The sequence below is a fragment of the Equus caballus genome, chromosome 11 (assembly GCF_041296265.1).
Source record: "Equus caballus isolate H_3958 breed thoroughbred chromosome 11, TB-T2T, whole genome shotgun sequence".
Taxonomy (NCBI): domain Eukaryota; kingdom Metazoa; phylum Chordata; class Mammalia; order Perissodactyla; family Equidae; genus Equus; species Equus caballus.
In genome coordinates, this window is record NC_091694.1 from 17,847,464 (window position 1) to 17,864,999 (window position 17,536).

General features: G+C 50.1%; 1 long non-coding RNA gene across 1 annotated transcript; it reads right to left on the reverse strand.

Moving 5' to 3' along the window:
* Positions 1-5,866: 5,866 nt before the first annotated feature.
* Positions 5,867-17,276, reverse strand: LOC111775623 (uncharacterized). Its single transcript, XR_002811405.2, has 5 exons — positions 16,779-17,276; positions 14,944-14,988; positions 13,759-13,947; positions 9,267-9,601; positions 5,867-6,456 (listed from the first exon to the last, which is right to left on the reverse strand). It is a non-coding gene; the product is annotated as an uncharacterized lncRNA (long non-coding RNA).
* Positions 17,277-17,536: the final 260 nt, after the last annotated feature.

Sequence of the window (17,536 nt, forward strand, 5' to 3'; positions counted from 1 at the left end):
AGGACCTTGGTCCTGAAGGAGGGATCGAGGTGACATCCCACAACATCTACTACACGTACCAACAAACTTGGATGACATTTAGGGCACATATCAGAATCAGAGGGGACATAGTTTAAAGAGTTGTCCAAGATGGTCCCACAGACCATCATAATTCAATATTGCTGATATACCGAACCTGCCCTGAGACAAAGGAGGTGATTTGCCCAGAGACACACAGCAGGCTAGTGTGGAAAGAGCCCACAGGTTTGTGGTGTGAGCCCCGTTTCCCAAGCAAGCACCAAAAGGGCAGCACCTTTGCCTCACCTGCTCTCCTATGCCCCAGAACAAACGAAGCCTAGCACACACCTGGTCCAGAGATGATGGGACTGTGTTGGGGGTGGAGGTAGAGGAGGTGATGCTTGTGTCAATAAATGCATGTAGAACTGAATTGGTTTTTTGAAGTAATTATCATGTATAGACACGGCCTTTGTGCTGTGTATACATGACTTACCCTGATGAGCAAATCCCCTGATTCTTAATTAACCTTTTTATTTGAACCCCTTGACCAAGCAGCAAATGGAGGCTGGTGAATTGGAAATGACAGCCTCACCTCCCCTGTGCCCCAAACTGGCCAGCTAAGTAGGCTGATAATTACCTCAGCCAAGGCTGGGAACTTTTTACAGGCTGATGAGCAAATACTCCCCCACTAATAGCACTGATAACCACAGAGCCCAGCTCTCCCTTCATCTCTGTCCTGATTACCTTCCGTGAAACCAGGGTGCAGGTTGTAGTAATATCCCCCTCTCTCCCTCTCCCCCTGTCTCTCCTTTTAATAAAAAGAAGACCGTTTGGACTAAGGATCAGGAGAGCTGGCACAAGGAGGAGGAGATATTTGCCTGCAGAAGCCTCTCCCCCCAGGAAAAGGCAGATGCTCCGGCCATGTCCTTTAGCAGACCTGGTGAACAGCTGATATTTCTGGAACGTGCTCCTCAGTGGATGTCGAAGCAATTTGGAAGGCTGGCTCTTGGCCCACAGTCACATGGAGGGGGTGGGGAGGTTTCAGCAAAGTCTTTAGCCCCCAGGGCTCCCAGCAAAACTGAGCAAGGAGCAGTAGGGAAGAAAGGGAAAAATTGATGGGACAAAGAAAGGGAAAGGAAGAGGAGGATGGGAGAAGGATGCAAAAGAGGAAGCAAAGATTAGGTACAGGGTATTATAGGGGGTCTGGACATAGAAAGGAGGTCCTAACAGTGGCCTGGTCCCTGCCACATCCCTCAGAGGTGGTTGCTTGTTTCTGCCTGCTGTGCCCTGCCTGTCCCACCCACCTCAAAGTATGACAGTAATGGTAGAACTGCTCACAGACTGCTTACTTTGGGCCAGGCCTGTGCTGAGCACTTTACATGCAGCATCTCCTGTGAACCTTAAGCAACAGGCACCGGTCTTCCCATTTTACAGATGCAGGAGCTAAAGCACAGAGAGGTTAAGAAATTTACTTAAGTTTCTTAAGGTTTACATAGCTAGTTGGAGATGGAGCCAGGCAGTCCGACTCTAGAACCCAGCGCTTAACCATTCTGCCGAGGTCCATGTCCCCCAGAGCTCTGGGTGCCTTTCCTGTACATGCCTGATGTAGCAGAAAGAGCACTGGATTTGAGTCCCAGCTCTGCCCTCCACCCCCGCCCCCACCAGCTGTATGACTGTGAGCAAGTGAACCTGTTTGGCCTCAGTTTTCTCGTCTATGAAATGGGCATGATTATCTGTCCTGCTTACTTCACAGGACAGGCGTAGGGATCAAGTGAGATACTATTTACGAAAGCCCTTGTAAGCCCAAAGGGCTCTGCATTTGTCCACTGGCACTCTCCTCCCTTCCACTACGTGAGCTCCTGCAAGGACCTCGGGTGGTCCTTGCATTGTTTTTATGAGCCCCTCCCACACATGGTGGGAGCTCAGGAATTGCATGATTCCCACCAAGCAAATGAAGAAAGAAATGGAGTGCCAAATCCTTTCTTCTCCCTCCCCCTTGTCCCCTTTCCTGCCTCCTTCCTCTCTTCTCCTCTACCTTCCCTCCTTCTCTTCCTCCTCTTTCGCATACCCCCGCCCTTCCCAGGACTCACACTCTAAGAGGAAGACTGTCCCTCTCTCCAATCCATCCCACACTTTGCTTTGAGATCGAATTTTCAAAAGCACAACTGAGGGCCAGCCCCGTGGCCGAGTGGTTAAGTTCACGTGCTCTGCTTCAGTGGCCCAGGGTTTTGCCAGTTCGGATCCCGGGCACAGACATGACACCTCTCATGAAGTCATGCTGAGGTGGTGTCCCACACACCACAACTAGAAGGACCCACAACTAAAAATACACAACTATGTACTGGGGGGCTTTGGGGAGAAAAAGGGAAAGTAAAATCTTTAAAAAAAAAAAAAAAAAACAACAACTGCAGCCACATCACTACCCGCTCAAAATCCTTGCACACACTCAGAGGAGAAGCCCAGTTCTTCTGAGCCAGGCGCTAAAGCCTCTGCCATCGGGCCCCACCTCTCTTTTCTGGCCTCATTTCTCATGACTTTTTTTTCCAGGGTATTCCAGTCCTCCCTCACTTCTACTGTCAGTTTCTTCACCTGTAACAGCCTCATGGGTAATGGGCTATCAGTGCCTGACACATGGTTAGTTGTCAATAAATGTCACATATTGAACAGGAGGGTCACTGAGGACTTGCCCTGCTGTTTTGGGATCTCACCTGAGGCCCCAAGGCTGAGAAATCCAGGTGTGAAATGCCCACACATTCTGAAGGGAGATGCCAGACCATCTAGGCAGGACCTGCTAAGACTGGCCCCAAGCTGTTCTGCAACCCCTGCCCCATTACGCATCTCAGCCTATGCAGAAGAAAAGACTAGAGGGTGACCGAGGCCACTGGAGGGAGCTGGGTTTTCTTCGACTTCTCAGCTAATGGTGAGGGCTGGGGTGATGCCAGGCCTACCTGTCTCTATCTCCCCAAGCCAAGTGAGGGGGTTCCAGCAGCTGGACACCACCATGGTGCCGGAATGAGGCATATCTTGGGAAAACCTGACCTGTGACCCCCAGAGCTGGGAGAACACAGAGACTAGAACTCAATTCACCCCTGTAAAAGTCTAAAGTCAAGAGACCAACCGGAGCAGCCTGTGTCAGTAGCTGAGAGAGAGAGAGCATCGAGCAGGGAACAATCCCCACAGGTAGAGGTTGGTGGGGCAGAGGTACCAAGTTTCTCTGAGGACTGGGCGGATGCAGGGGAAGGTGGACAGACTAGAGCTGTGTTGAGAGGGCCCTCCCAAGAGGCCCTGAGGACCACCTCCTGGGGGAAGGCAGCCTTGGCAGAAGGCGGCTGCGTGGGTGATATTAAAGGGAGGGGAGGATGAAGGGAGGAGCTTCTGAGGAGTCACACAGTGGTTCAGGAGTGGCACGTCACCCAAGGTGGTAGGGTCCCCGACTGATTAATTTTTATTATCTTTTCCAGGGCTAATTCTCCAATCTCCTTTACCAGAGTGCTCCAGGCTAGGCTAGTTTGCCCACCATCTTCCACCATACTGAGTGATTCTCCTTTGCTTCCATCACTGCCCTGCCTGGAACGCCCTCTCCACTCAGGCCTACCACGTAGAACACAATGTATTTCTTGAAGGCCAGGCTCAATCTCGCGCCCTGAGGAAGGCCTCCCTGATCCGGCCACCCAGGCACCTGTCCTCTCTGTGAACTTGCTACTTTTGGTAGCCATAGCTAGTTGCATATCCCAGTATTCATTATCTCCTTTAAAAACAGAACCTCTTAGTTTTAGCTGGGCACTTGGCCACTCAGGGTAAAGACTGATTTTCATAGCCTCCTTTGCTGCTGGGTCTGGCCAATTAGATATAAACAGCAGTAGTTGGAGCCAGCTTCCGAGAATGTTCCTTTAAAGGCTGCTAGTGTGTGTCCTTTAGCCCCCTTCCTCTTTGCTCCCTCTTCCTTTCACATGTCTGGAAGGCAAACGTAATGGCTGGAGCTTTAGCAGCCCTTTGGGACCATGAGATGATCTTATGAAATGAGAGCTATGCAAGGATGATGGAGCAAAAGGAGAAATATCCTGCTGTAGGACTACCCTACACGTTCTGGACTGCCTGTCTCTGCAGTGTAAATGAGAGAGAGACATACTTCTATCTCCTTTAGGCCACTGTTACTTTGGGTTTCCTGTAGGAAGTAGCCAAACCCAATCCTAATTGATACAGTACCTAAATTGTTCACAAACTCACACTGGTGAAAGTGCCTGGCATAGTAAATCCCAAACGCTAGCATCTCAGTCAATCTGTTTTCTCTGTTAGCGTGTGACATCTCTGGCATTATAGCTTTATGCAAGCTTTGTAGTATCAGTTAACCCCATTCACGGGATGTGCAGCCCCAACTCTCTAAATATAGCTATTATATATGCTTTTCAAAATTATTTTACTCCTGAGCTTATCTAATCTTGCAAAGAATGCATTACTGTCCCCATTTTATAGATGTGGTACTGCCAGTTCCTTGGGGACCAAATTAGGCCAGGCACCCAGGACTTCTCACCCCAGGCCCACTGCTGTCCATCCTGCCTCAGACCCACAGCGACTAGACCTAATCTTCTTAATTTATCTTCATGTTGCTTCCATTGCAAAGAACATGAATGTCCTTTGGTGTGAAGGTATGCACACAGTAGGTGTTCAATAAATGTATTACATGGAGCTCCGAGAGGTTAAGGGATTCATCCAAGCGACTTTCCAAAATACATCTAGACCAGGGGTTGGAAAACTACGGCCCACAGGCAAATCTGGCCCACAGTCTCTTTTTGCATAGCCCACAAGCAAAGAATGGTTTTTATATTTTTCCATGATTATAGAAGGAGAAGGAGAAGAAGAAGGAAAAGGAGGAGGAGGAGGAGGAAGAGGGAAAGAAGGAGAAGGAGGAGGAGGAGGACAAGAAGAAAAGGAAAGAGAAAGAGGAGGGGGAGGGGACGGAGGAGGGCAGGAGCACGGGACAGAGCCCCTCACAGGAGAAGTGTGACCACCTCTCGGGCCAGACCATCCTCATGCAGCTGGATTTTGTCCCCCAGCAGCGCCCGCACCAGCTGCTGCCCCCTGAGAGACACGATTACCCAGAGAGCTGGGCGAGCCTCCAGGAAGGCCTGTGGGATGGGTCCGCCCTCCTGTGCCAGACCCTAGGGTGGGGCTGGAGGTGTGTGTCGGGTGGGGGGAGCCCCAGGAGCCCACTCCGGGCAGCACCGCCTCCTTCCGGGCAGATGGGGATGAATTTCTCCCCCACAACCACCACCATCCTAAGACTTGGAAGCCTTTCTGATTCACTGGTCAAACACTCAAGCTCAATTTGATTAAAAATTCATTGGCATTTTTCCTGTAAAAAGAGTAGATAAGTGAGCAAACATCAGTGGCTGAGGCTGTAGTCTGAAGTGTGAAAGCCCAAACAGGCCGAAACCATTACAGGAAAAGCCATCAGCTCCAGAGCATCTCTATTTCCAAAGATACCAGCCGTCCAGAGGGGAGGTGGAGCCAGCTTCCCATTTCCAGCACCCCTGACAGCACGTTCCGCCACAAGATCTCTCACTTCTTCACTCAGCAGATATTTCAGTGGTTAAGAGGATGGGGTTTGAAGTCAGACTGATTTTTACCAGCTGTGTGTCTTCAGCTGAAGTACTTAATCTCTCTGAACCTTGGTTTCCTCATCTGTAAAATAAGAATATTAACATTTACCTTGTAGGATATGCAAAACCCTCATCACAGTGCCTGGCCCTGGAGTGCTCGCTAGACGGAAGGTATCTATTTGGTATTATACTGAGCAGCCCTCACTCTTTCTCCCCTCCTCCTTCTGACACTCTTCTTTATTTCTCCCTCTTAATCGCTCCTCAGTTACCTGCCAAACCCCACCCTCGAAAGCAGTCCAACCTGCTTCTCTAGCCTGGCCCTCTCCTGTCTGGCCATGCCCCTCAGTGTTGGCACTGAATCCTCCTCAAACGGGCACAGACCATCGTCCCGCAAGCCTCCTGCCAGGGGTCTCTTCCCATTCTGCTTTGCCTGCGTGTCCGCCGGGCCAGCTTGCAGCCCTTCGCTGGCACGTTGTAAATCTAGAGGCTAAAAAACCCGTCTTTCATTTGATGAAGCATCTTGAGAAATCGTGCCTTCTGGATGCTGTTTACACCCCCTGGCCTGGGCCCGAGGAGGGAGCTTGATGAGCATTGGCCGGTAGACTGGCTGGAAAAGTGAACGATGACCACCTCATGGCCAGAGTGTCCCTGTCCTGTGACCCAGGTGAACCCCAAGACCACCTGGACTCAGGGACTGGGCAGGCCCAGACAGAGTCGTCCTGTCGGAGGGCTGCCTGATGTAACAGGAAAACACTTGGACTTGGGAGTGGGCCATGCCTGGTTTGACTTTTGACTTCACCTCCAGCCACCTGAGTCCTTGGACAAGTCGCTTCACCTCCTGGAGCCTTCATTTCCTCACCTATAAAGTGAGAAGAGCTTACAATGAGACGCCAATTCACACTCACTAGGATGGTTGTAATCAAAGACAGATAGTAAGTGTTGGCAAGGATGTGGAGAAATTGGAACCCTTAAATGCTTTGGAAAGAGTGCAGAATGGAGCAGCCACTTTGGAAAACAATCTGGCAATTGTTCAAAAGTTTAAACATAGAGTTACCATGTGATCCAGCAATTCTATTCCTAGAGATCTACCCAAAGAAGCGAAAACGTATGTCCACGCAGAAACATGTACATAAATGTTCATGACAGCCAACAAATGGAAACAACCCAAATGTCCATCAACTGAAGAATGGGTAAACAATATGTGGTGTGCTCACACAACGGAATATTATTTGGCAATAAAAAGGAAAGAAGTACTGATACGTCTACAACATGGGTGAGCCTTGAAAACACGCTGCTAAGTGAGAAGCAGACACAAAGGACCACATGTTGTAGGAACCTATTTATATGAAACATCCAGAACAGGCAAATCCATAGAGACAGAGAGGAGATCAGTGGTTGCCAGGGGCTGGGGGTGGGAGGGGATGCGAGTGATGAAAATGTTCTTTTTTGGGGTGATGAAATGTTCTAAAATTAGGTAGTAGTGATGGTTGCACAACTCTTGGAATATGCTATAAATCATTAAATTATACACTTCAAAAGGGTGAATTGAATGGTGTGCGAATTTTAGCTCAATAAAGCTGTTATTTTTTAAATGGGGTGGGCAAGGCCTCCCCACCCATTTTGCAGGGTCACCGAGAGGCTCAGGGGAGGCCGTGTGTGCCGGGTTTTGGACCCAGCACCATGCCGTTACAAACAGGCCGGCTGGGGCCATGGCCCTTCATACAGATGGAGCCCTTTCTGCCCTCTCTTCCTGTCTGCTCCAGCTCAGGGGTCCTCAGGGAGAGAGTTGCTGAGGAGCGACACTGCCATCTGGCAATGACAAGAGGAGGTTCTGGGCCTCCAATATGTCCACCGCAGAGCTGGAGGGGCAAGAACTATCTCCTCTCAGAGGTGCAGACCGAGAGGGACTGACCTGCCAGGACACTCCGTTGCGTCCCAATACAGCCTCTCCCCTCACTCAGAGAGCCTCGGGCACCTTCCTCCTGGGGGAGGGAGGGGCCCATCAAACTTCAGGTTTGGGAGTAACTGGAAGTAAAGTGACAGAGCAGAGCAGGACTGCGGGGGACAGATCATGTTTTAAAGAAAGATGACTTCAGGCCCTTCAAACCTTCGGCAAGCATCAAATGCTACAATAATGACGATGATGACAACTGACGTGTATTGAGCAAGCATTTCCTATCTGCCAGGCACCACTCTAAGCATTTGTATGTTTTGACTTATTTAATCGTCACAAAGATCCCATGAGGCAGGGATATTGTCTCATTTCACAGATGAGAAGATTGAGGTGCAGAAGTTTCCATTGCCCAAGGCTGCACAGCTAGAAATGGCAGAACCAGGGTTTGAACCCTGGCGGTCTGGCTCCACTGGCTGTGTGCTCGACCACTCTGGTCCACTGTGTAAACCCTGCACACCGCACACAGCGGAAGACTGAAGTTATTACTGGGACAGTTCCATGCTCCCCGCCAAGGATGTAGGCCTCAAACTTCACCAAGCACCGGAGTCATCTCGGGTGTGTGAAAAAGGCAGAGTCCTGGGCTCCCCCCAGGGAAACTGATGCCTAAGCCTGGATGGTCCAGGAATCGGCACTTGTGACCAGCATCCCAGGTGACCCTGACGAAGGCTATTCAGGACACACTTGGAGACGCTTGGCCTCCCTGAATCAAGACCTAACTCCTGGGCCCGGCGGACTGGATCTGCCCCACGGGGTGGGCTCTCCCTGCTCAGGCCACACCACACTTACCCCCACTCCACTGTGCTCATCCGAGTCCCACCTTCTGTAAAGGCCCAGGTCGAGTTCTATGTCGCCCCTAAGCCCTCCACAGGAAGAGCAGCCAACTCTGGCTTCCCTTCTCCAAACCTCAACCCCTCATGGAGGAGCCCACCTGCTTCAGAGCATCACTCCAAGCTGCCTGGGATTCCTGCATCAGTGTCCCGTGGCCGCAGGCCTTTTCTGACAAACTAGATCATCACAAGTGCCCTAAACGTAGAAGCTTTCTTTTATATTCCTCGTGCATGTGGCCCACAGCTCATAGAAGGTGAGCGTTCAATAGAGACCTGTGGATGTGGTTACAGACCTCACGTGCCAACACGCTCCTGTTTCAATGATCAACATGGCCCATATGTGCAACTGGCCAATTCATGTCTGCCTGCCTATGGGCACAGTCCAAGTGTCTAGATTCTTCCTCCACAGAATCCAGGGGACCCCTCTGTGCCAGGAACCATTCTAGCACTGAGGGTCCAGAGGGTGCACCCTCTCTGAAGGTTGACACACCCAAACAGCTCAATCTAATGCAGTGTCCTTGGGTGCGATTTTCCCCCTCAGGGACACTTGACTATAACTGGAGACATTTTCAGTTGTCACAGCTGGGGTGATGGGGCTACTGGCCTCTCGTGGGTAGACATGAGGGATGCTGCTAAACATCCTACAATGCACAGGACAGCCCTGCACAACACAGCAGTACCCAGCCCCAAATAACAGTTCCGAGGTTGAGAAAGCCTGCTGTAATGGAGTTCACTAAGACCCACAGCATTGCAACAGCCAGTGGTGGTGACGGGACCAACAGAAGATGATCAACCCCCAGGGAGAAGGGGTTATTGGAGAACTGTTCACAGAGGAGACGCTTAATACGTGTGGACTGATTGGTGAGTGACGGACAGGAAGGACTTTACCAGGCCGAGGCACGGAGGAGAGAGGCGGCGTTCCTGCCAGCGAGCCGGGAGAGGGCTTGGCAGGTTCGGGAAGCTGCTGCCCATGCGATGCGGCCCGTGCCTGGCACTCGTTCTTTTCATTCACTCAACACGTCTGCTGCCACCTTATTTTCATTACTCATTTGATGGGCAAACTCTGTCGCCAAGCAGAGTGGCACGGTCACTCTGGCCAGGGTCGGATCATGCCCGATTCCGAATTGGTCTCTGAACAAAGGAGGTACACTTCAAGGGTCACATAGGGTCGAGCTGAACGTGGCCATTTAGCTGCACCGAAAGGTGGGACCCCCAAGCTGCAGCTGTGAAAACACAAAAGTAGATTAAAGGTTTTCAGTGGCATCGTCGTAAAAGGCTACCACACGAGGCGTGACGTCTTCCTTCCAGAACCCCCCGCATGAGGCCTCCTGCCTTGGCAAATGAGGAAAACGGATTCTGAAGAATGCCTGTGCTTCTCAAGTTAGATGGGAACGACAACACATTACAAAATAATTCTGAAAAAAGAACAAGTAATTCTGGTAATGTTTGTCTCTTAGAAAAATCAACCCTTGGCGGCTCTGTCACTTATGTTAAGGAGCTGTTTTCCGGCAGCAGCTCGGGCTCCGCCGTCTCCACTGTCTTCTCCGTGCTCCTCTTCATGGGTCTCTTGTCTGGCCTCTCCATCTCCGGCTCTCTTCACATCGAGTGTCTGTGTCTGCGTTGTGTGTGCATGATTCTCCTTTTTTGTCTGCATTTTTGTTTTTTCCAGTGTGGATCTCTTGCCCCCGTGCTCCCTCTCTCTCTGAGTTTTGTTTTTCTCCTTATTTCTAGTCACCTGTTTCTGACTCTGCTTCTCCCTCCCTCCCGCATTCCTTGAGCCCCTTTCTCCCCCTCCCCCTTCAGCCTCTCTTCCATAACCGGCCACAATATATAACCAAAGCGTATTTTTATTACTGGTTATATCTCCCTGACAGAGTCACATGCTCCTCTTTCTTGATTTTCAAAAGCAAATGACTGAAACCTTTTCTATTTCTCTCGCCCTAAAGCTCCTTGCATTTTACTTTCATCTTCCTCTATTGATTTATTTTTCTATTCTGTGGGTCATGCCCTTCATAGAAAAAAATAAGCTCTCCACCCTTGTTTCACTGTATTTCAGAGAAAAGCCGGCCCAGGTGGGGTGCAGGGCACCGAGGCAGGTGGTGCCGGGGGGGACTGCGGCCGGGCTCCCGGCGGGCACACCCAGGGCCCTGCCGTAGGGGGCTTTTCTTGGTTAATCTGATTTCAGTGGAGCCCAGATCTGCTTTGGGTCTAACACACGCAGCTCTGGAGGAATATTCATCACCACAGATTCCCTTGCCTTCGCTGCTGCTGCCTGTAGTGGCCAGAGAGGGATTGAAAATGATTGAAGACAAGTCTCAGGGAGCAAATCTTTTACATCTTAAAAGGAGAGAGATTTTCAGCCTGGCAGGAACATGAAAGTAGATCCAGGAGCTCTCCAAAGCTTCGCACTTTTCTGTTTTGCTCAAGCCTTTGACATGGAGGCTGCATGTTAGCCTGGCTATTGGGCCCAGTGTCCCCACCTCTTGCTGAAGTTGACCCTCTGTCTTTTTGCCCTCGTCCTCATCCTGCCACTCCTGGCCCGTGCCTGGGGTCATTATAAATAGAGTCACAGGACCTGGAATATCAGGATGGAAGGATCCAGTCAAATTGCCTCATCTTACAGAGGAGAAAGTGAGTCTCAGAGGGTGGAAATGAATCGCACAAAAGCACAAGGCTACCTGGTGGCAGATGTCCCCAGTGCCCCTCCAGGCCTGTCTGCACATCTCTTAAAGGTAATGCTACCTAGCTGGGATCTGGGCTAGATCCCCAACTCTGCCAACAGCTCCAGGCTCTGGGGCACATGGCCAGCCTGGCAGCACAAGTGGGTCCATATGGCCACCCTTGGGGACCATCCCAAGGCACACATGACATTCACCCCCTAGAGGGATCGCAGATGACCGCCTGCCAAAGTGAAAGGGAAGGAGAAAGGGAGGCTGCTGAGGCAATCAAACCTGTGTCCACATTCAGTCTCATCGAATTCAGTATCACTTATTGACCAACTAGTAGAAGTCAGGCCCTTTGCTGGAAGGAGGGTCCAGCACGAGGTTTAGAGCCTTAGGGTATAACACTGAGGTACATGTGGGGTGGCAAAGGGGCAGAGATCAATCCTCCATCCAACTCAGCCTGGGGGGCAGGGCCCAAGAAGGCTTCCTGGAGGAGGTCATGCCACGGGAAATAACTGGACCAATGTTCTGTTGGACCCTTGCTCAGTGAGCGCCCAGTCAGGGCTCTCTGAGGAATACCAAGGAAATAAAGGGCATTTTCATATATTAGTAGTTCAGATCAAAGCACTTACTGTTTCCGTCTCAGCCTCAACACTCACTCACCGGCTGTGTGACTACAGACGAGTCACGTGACCCCTGAGTCTCCCTCCAATGCTCCTCTGGGGCTGAGGTGTTTCTCCAGGAGGTGTGATCTGGGAATGTGCTCTGACACTGTGGGCCATCGCAGCTCTTAGGATTCCATTTAATCCTCTGGCCACGGAAGGCAGCTCAAAGCAAAGCCAGGCTGCCGCCCAGGAGGTTGCAGCAGAGGAGGGAGGAAGGAGGGGCCCCAGATTCTGCATCCTCAGGCAGGTCCTGAACCTCTCTGGGCTCGGCTTCCTCCCCTGAGACATGAGAGCAAAGGACTTTTCCTCTTAGTTTCCTTCCCATACGAACGATCCACAGACCTGTGATTTTAGGACAGCGGCTGAGAGGAAGAGGCTGGGGCCCTCAAATGGCTGGGGCTCTGCTGGAGCAGGTGCTGCTCTTGCCTGGCCTCGCCTGCCCCCAGGCAGCGGCCTGAGCTGCCCCCTCCAGCTAAACCCCGACTCGGCCGCTCTGGGGCACTGCCTGCTCCATATGAGAACCGAGATGCTGGAAATGAGCTCCAGCCCCAAAAAGAGGGAGCTGAGGGAAAAAAAGGTCTCCATTTGCCTCAAAATAAAAACGGAGGCAGATGGCTGGGAGGGTTTCCATGGTTAATTAAATATGCTTTAGTCTCTAAGTTAATTATGAAATGATTCCTACAGGGGGAAGCTCTGCCTTGCACGGAGGGGTTCAGGGGAGTAGCCTGGGGAGGCTGCGGGGTCCCCTTTGTGTCTCCCTCCGGCACGAATAAAGATCCTCTGGTCCAGACCTCAGAGGCAGCAATGACCACTGAGTCAAGGGGTGACAGGAGCCACTCGCCTCCTCAGGAATCCATAAGGAGAGAGGGGCCAGCGGAGTTGAGACTCCGTAATTTCCCTTCTAAGAATTTCTTCTAAGGAAATTTTCAGAAACTCAGATGAAGATTTCCTGGACAAGAATATTCACTACAGCATCATTTATACTGATGAAAACTAGGAAACTCTCAGATGCCCGAAAATAGAGACGGCCATATAAATTCTGGTGCAACCAGACAATGAAATATTATGTAGTCATTAAAATGGTGTTTTCAAAGAATAGAGAATGACATTGGGGAATGTTCCAGTTGTATAAAGTGAAAAAAACAAGACGCAAAATTGTATATAAAGTACCACCTAATTTTATAAATAGTTGTGGACAGAAGAAAAAGGTGGCACATTAAAAGCTAATAATGGTTATTTCTGAGAGATAAGATTCTAGGAGATTTTATTTCTACATAGCTTTCTGTATTTTCTTAATTCTTTGCAAGGAGAATGTATTACCCTCATAATTAGGCAAATAATAAAAAATTTTAAATGCCAGAACTCTTTGTAGTGGATTTCCAAGTGGGCCTGAATAATTTTATCACAACTTCTTTGAAGTAAATTAACTTTACTAAAATATGAGCTTCCAGGATTGAAAAAGGTGGGCAATAGTTTATTTTCTAGAACTCTCGAGTTAAGGGAAGCACTGTACACATTGAATGCCTGTTCCCACAGTGGAATGTGACATGGCATCCTGTGCTTCCAGCCAAGACAACAGCACGGGATCTGGGAGAGAGGAGAGAGGCATCAGTTCCTGGAACCGCCCAATCTGAAAACTTGATGAGCCCCTGAGGTTCATGAAAGCTGTGAGGATACAGCTGAGGTCTCCCAGGGCGGCAGGAACCCTTACAGTCTGGAGAAGCATAAGGATGCAAGGTCAATGGTGAAATCCTCGTCTGGCCAGGACCACAGGACTGGACTCTCCTCTGTCTCTGAAACCTTTTTGGAGTCCCCAGGATCAGATAGGGACAGTGGCAGCCAGGCTGACCTAGAAGCTTAAAAGGCATTATTGACCTCATATGCCCACTGGGATAACAGGAATAGGGGATAGAAATAGAAAAAAATGTTCAAAAATGTTTGTAAGGTCCAAACACCACTGGACATTATAACAGTCGCCAACCCCTGTCAATTTAGCAAGCCACCACCACTAAAACAACTCACATCTTAGAATTAAAAAGCAGGGGGCATTACCATGAGAGAAGAAGGAAGGAAGTAGTGTTTTGTCCTTATGACGTGCTCTCTGGTGATGGCATCCCTCTCTGGGATGACACAGAGCCATCCTGTCAACAGGTGAAGGCCTCCATCAGCGTCAGGACTCTCTTGATGTCTCATTGCCAGACATGCTGCTCAGTCACAAGTGTCCTCTCCAATTTCTAGAATCTAGCCATCGAGGTAAGAAGAAACCCAAGATTACATAAACCTGAACTGTAAGGAAAGTGAAGAACTCTAACTAACCCCAATCGAAAGGAGACAAAGAAATGTGGGATAAAGAATGGAGATGTTAGTGAGAGTTATCAGCTATAATTCAAGACACTCTCCTCCAGGAGAACAAAGCGGGGAGGGCCCCAGGCCACAGTGAGGAGGCAGCCTTGAGCATCTGCTATTCCCAGTAGCTTCTTAAGCAGAGTGCACAGCAGAATGCACCACAATTCCATTTAAGAGGCTCCCCTTTCAAGATTTAAGAATCTTCCTTTCAAGCTTCTGGCACAGGAAGGAACAGCAATTACTAAAAGTGCCTTCCGATCTCTCTCACCACAGTCCCAGCACGACATAGACCTGGCTCCATCACCAAAACTTTTCAAAGCCATCCATTTTCCTGTAGCAGACCATCTTAATTTTATAAAGGAATTTTGAAAAAATATGACTCATGTTATGAACAGTTGCTTTATAGCCAGCCCTCTTGGAAGGGCTCGCTATTAAAGTGAAGGATGCCTGTCTCCAACTTCATGGTAACAAATTGCCCTTTCAAGAAGCAGATCATGACCTGAACCCAGAAATATGTCCCAGCCTCAATGACCTTTGGCTGTCAAACCATCGCCACCATCATACATTGGGCTTTGACATCCCTAAATTGATTTTCCTTCAACAAATTTGGACTTTTGCACATCAGCAAGCAAACATATTGAGATGTCATAAGGTGACACAAGCCACCAGCCAACGGTCCCATTTTTGAAGCTCTGCCATTCCATTTGGCCTGTACCATACAATATGGTGGTGCAATTGTTTGATATGTAGTTGTGTTTGTTGATGGAAAAGATGAGCAAAAACAGGAAAATAAAGTGCAAGTATTTGTAACAAGGAACAAAAGTTCTGACAAACAATACAATTTAAACTAAGATGAAATTCATTAGGACACTGAAAGTGGCAAATCTTTACCTTCAGCCAAGTGTTCATTGGTCTTGAGCTGGTTGACTGGATTCACTTGGGAGGAAAAGAAAACAAAGTCTTAGAAATGGATTGTCACTGACTGTGTCTTAGAGGCAAAATATCATTAGTGAGACAATCACTCTTTTCAGCTCTCTGAGTACAGAACCCACCTTAAAACGTACGACAATAATCGTTAACACAGATAGAGCATAAGAGCATCTGTTCTAGTGCTTTAAATATATTAAATCACTTAATTTGCACAAGCACCTAACAAGGGTTCCCATCTGAGGCACAGAGAGCTCTCAGCCATACACCAAGAAGTGGCGGATTTATGCCCATGCCCCCTGGGTCATTGTCCGTGTCCTTAACCATCAGGCAACACTGCCTCTTGTATTGCATAAGATCATCATCCACCTTTGATACATTTGATATTTATAGACACTTTCAGGAACTTATTACATGTAAAAAAATAAGGTGAAGTTCTACTGGGAAAAGGCAATCCTTGAGCAAACCTCCCTGTCTGTAGCACTTGGCTTCTCATGAGCACCCTGCAGTCAGCTTTCAGACCTCAAGTTAAAGCAGGATTGAGGAGGAATTTAGACAAGACCAAGACAGAAGACATTTTTGCCACAAGCAAGGCCATGAGCACGTGAACAACTCTGTTTGCACGTCATGTTAGGAAGCTGAGTTCTGTTCTAGGAAACACATGAAAACTCCTACACAAGGCAGAAGCTCACTCATTTAAGTGAAATTTTTTAAGAAGCCTTTGGGAACGGACTGCTCAGACGCAGGATGTCTGCGTGAGGCAGATGGCTTCCCTGTCGCTGAGAACATCACCTGTAGCCTGGGGCGTGGCCCACTTTTAGGTGCGGGAACACTGAGGTCTGCCTGGGAGGAAGAGAAGGATGGAGGATGCACCTACCCGGCAGCTCTGACCTCAAACCTCCCCGAAGCAGGTTAACTGTTAGGGTTGCAGAGTGAAGAGGTGAGCACTTCTTCAGGGTGAATGCTGACAGCCCTTAAACTTGCAAACCAGATTTGCTGGGAGCAAACATCCATGTGGGTCCAGCCTGGATAGCCTGGTACCAAGTTAGACACTATTATGGGTCACAGACCCCTTTGAGAAGCTGCAGACACTCCAGGGAAAAAAAATGTATATGTGCACACACCCACAGGATTTAACATCCACTATGCATCCCAGGACCGCCGCCCCTCCCGGGACAAATGCACGTGTTCCCCCGATTAAAGAGACCCTGCAGAGTGTAGGGGCATTTGGGACGTGAACCAGGAAGGCCAAAAGGGCATAGCAACCTGGGTCACATGACTTGTCCTTTGGTTCCGTGCCAGGTCCAGAAGGTTACAAAAGGTCTCCTCCCCAGGCCGTGCCCATCAGAGCCCCTCGCAAGCTGCTCTCATTCACACTCTCAGCACCTCGGTGAGAGGCGTGGGGCGGCGACCTCTTTCTTCCCGTGGCCATTCAGGATGGGGGAGAGCTGCATGCCTTGTCCATCTGTCCATCCTGGGGCCTGCTCTATCTGCCTGTCCCCACGCCTTGCCCCTCAAGCTGGGAAGACACCCTTATCCATCTGCCTTTCCTCTACTCATGGTGTGGAAATGGGTGCAGGGGAGTGGGGGTGTCTACGGAAAGGGTTTTAGTCCTAGGATGTCTGGGCACCCCCAACTCAAACCACTTAGAGAGAGCCCACTGTTGAAAGGGATGAGGCAGTACACGGCCCAATTTGGAGGGTCTCACGGTGAGCACCAAGGAGCCCATGGGAGTCCTTCAGGAAGAGGGTGGGGCAGGATGAGGAGCTGCAGGAAGCTCCGTGGGGCAGCTCACCTACCTGCGTATGAGCTGTGAGGAGGGCAGTGAGGTGGGGGCTGGGGTCATGGCTCCGATGGAAGCCGCGGATCAGAGAGATGTGGCTGAGGAGTGTCCCAGCGAGGGCCTGGATGGAGCTGTGGAGGAGGCACTCCGGAGTGGCATCTGTCCTGGCCTGCAGAAGGAGGTGTGGAAGAAAGAGTTTGGATGTCAATAGTGATGCCCAAGGCCCCACGAAACAGATAGGAACTTCTGGCAACTGCTAAGCAGCCAACCTCCCAAGACTTTTCCAGATCCTTGTTTCCAGCCCTATGCTCCCGATCTGACTCTCCCCACCCCAGGGCTGGGTTTGCCCCTCGGCCAGTACTTCCCGCATGATGTCCCTGTAAGTGGTGAGAGCCTCACGCCTGAGGCTCCAGGTGACAGCGTGGCTCATCACTTTGATTTGTCACCCTGAGCAATGTTTCTTGAACAAATGCCCAGTGATGGCATCTGTGTGGGGGGAGGTGAAGAGAGGGGCTAGGCCAAGGACAGGGTTGCTGATGACAGCATAATGGCAAGCAGGCCGGGGTATGTTCGTCTGTGTGGCCAGCGGGGAAAGCAGGGGTGGTGTGGGGAGTGCTGCTGAGGGCTCTGAAGTTTGCACGGGGCCCCCAAAGCCGAACTGCAGGCCCTCATCCTTGGCACACTACATCTTCAGCACGCAGGGCTGCCCTGTTCCAGGCACCCGACACAGCACAGGCTGTTGGGGCAGTGCTCACGTCCCTGCATCAGAGCACC